The 2399-nt window shown below is 43.9% G+C and overlaps 1 non-coding gene across 1 annotated transcript; it reads right to left on the bottom strand.

The window, feature by feature from the left end:
• Positions 1-767: 767 nt before the first annotated feature.
• On the bottom strand, positions 768-874 carry LOC111895796 (small nucleolar RNA R71). The gene has a single exon (XR_002851689.1). It is a non-coding gene; the product is annotated as a small nucleolar RNA R71 (small nucleolar RNA).
• Between the last annotated feature and the right edge of the window lie 1525 nt (positions 875-2399).

The following is a 2399-nucleotide window of genomic DNA, read 5'->3' as shown; positions in this document are numbered from 1 at the left end:
GAATTCACGACGTGAGCTTTTATAAACTCACGACGTGAAAGCTGCAACTTCAGTTTTTTGTATTTTCTTATTTTAGTTCAGTTTTACGTTTTTAGTTTAGCGAGTTGCAGGAGTTCATGACCATAGGCTCAAACACACCCTTGGTGCCACCACTTGAAGATCCCGAGTCTGCAATTCACAAGAAAAAGACTCCACTGCAAAAATTAAAGTCAGCTTTTCCAAGGAAGTCGGGAAGGAAGACAGGAGAGTCAAGTTCATCCTCGAGGCACAAGAGCAATCTTGAGCACTTGGATCATATACCCGTCCAAACCGAGTCCGAATACGATACCGAGCCGGAATTTGAAGAACATACGAGCGAACCCGAGAACGAGCCAAGGAACGAGATGGCAGCAATTGAAGAGATGTCCATGGGAGCTTACAAGAAGCGGATGCGAGAAGATGTGGGTCCCGATTTAGTCCAACCCGCAATACCTGCCACTGCCACATTCGAGTTGAAGGGGCACATATTGTCTGCACTGAAGGATATCCCATTTTTTAGGAAAGATCATGAGGATGCTTTTAAGCATCTAGATGAAGTCAACGACATTGTAGATTACTTCAATGTCCCAAATGTCAAAAGAAACACTGTCTTGCTTAGGATGCTTCCTATCACTTTCAAAGGAGCTGCTAAGGAGTGGTTAAAATCACTTCCACCGGGTACAATTACCACTTGGGCTCAAATGCATGAGCAATTCCTGGATCAGTTTTCTCCGCCATCCAAGATAGCCAAACTCAAGAAGGCAATAGCCAACTTTGAGCAACATCCGGGGGAGTCATTATACGAAGCATGGGAGCGGTACAAGGGCTTGCTCAGAAATTGCCCTCAGCATGATCTAAATGTGCAACAAGAGATGTCAATCTTCTATGATGGGGTCAATATTATGATGAGACAACTCCTTGACTCTCAAGGACCTTTGACAAAGAAAAATCCAAGGGAGGTCAAGGAGCTGATTGAAGAATTCGCGAAGCACTCTCGCGAATACCACAACCCTAGGCAAGATGGAATCAAAGGCGGTGGAGGGGCCCAAACTGAAGAAATAGCAGCTGTAATGGCTATGCTGAATAATTTAGATCGAAGGATAACACAAATGGACCAGTCAATACATGCCATAAGAGTGGGTTGCGAAAGATGTAGTGGTCCACACTTGACCAAAGACTGCAATTTAGATGAGTTTGGAAACAGAAAAGCTCAAGTGTGCTACTCGAGTGGGGACAGGTTTGATGAAGACTGGAGGAAACCAAAGAAGGAGTGGCTGCCATATGAAGAGTATAAGAAGCAAAAAGAAGAGAAGTATAGGCAGATAGGTCGAGGCTTCTATCAAAAGGAGCAGCCACCAGCCGAGAAGAAACTTGATCTAGAGACCATGTTGACGAATTTTATGGAAGCTTCGGAACAGAGACACGATGCCACTGATTCTGCTATTAATGAACAACAAACTTTAATAAGGAATCAGCAAGCCTCCATCCATAACCTTGAAGTTCAAGTTGGTCAACTAGCCACTCTAGTTCATGGGAAGTTATCCTCGAAGAATCTCGAAGTAAAGACCCAATCTCATGTAATGGCCATCGATACTGAAGAAGAAGCAATATCTGAGTTCCTGGAGGCATTGGAAGAAGAACCGCAGCAGCCCGATCCAAAACCAAAGAAGTCAAAGTTCGAAAATGAAGGGGTTGCTGAAACAGCTTCGCCACGACGTGGCACTTCGCTGGCCACAACATGGCTCTTGTCTGAACAAAAAGTCCTTGAACCCATTCCGGTTTATCAGCCGCCTTTTCCATTTCCATCCCGAGCTGCACTTAGTTTACTGGAGAAGGAGCATATACAGTTTGTCAAACATGTGAAGGCGATCCTGATTAATACTCCCTTTGTCGAGTCCATATCAAAAATTCCCGACCATCAGAAATTACTGCAAGATTTGATAGACACTCATAAGCAATTAAAGAAGCAGTCTAAGGTGGTTCTAAGTGAACAAAGCTCAAAAGCTGTGTTGGGAGAGACACCAGAGAAGATGGGGATCCTGGACGCCTCACTCTTTCGTGTGAGTTTGGTAATAAATTGAAGGCTAATGCCTTAGCCGATTCTGGGGCTAGCATTAATTTGATGCCTTTTTCATTTTATCAAAAACTGGAAATTCAGAAGATGAAGGCCACAAAAATGACGATTCACATGGTGAACCGTTCAGTGACACAACCCCAGGGCATAGTGGAGGATATTTTAGTGAAAATTGGAAAATTTGTTTTTCCAATAGATTTTGTAGTGTTGGATATGAAGGAAGATCCCGATGTCCCAATTATCCTTGGTCGTCCATTGCTTAACACTGCTGGGGCTTTGGTTGATATTCGCGAGTCTAAGCTCACCT

This window comes from Lactuca sativa, chromosome 9 (assembly GCF_002870075.4).
Source record: "Lactuca sativa cultivar Salinas chromosome 9, Lsat_Salinas_v11, whole genome shotgun sequence".
NCBI classification, from domain to species: Eukaryota; Viridiplantae; Streptophyta; class Magnoliopsida; order Asterales; family Asteraceae; genus Lactuca; species Lactuca sativa.
This window is presented reverse-complemented; position numbering and strand designations above follow the sequence as displayed.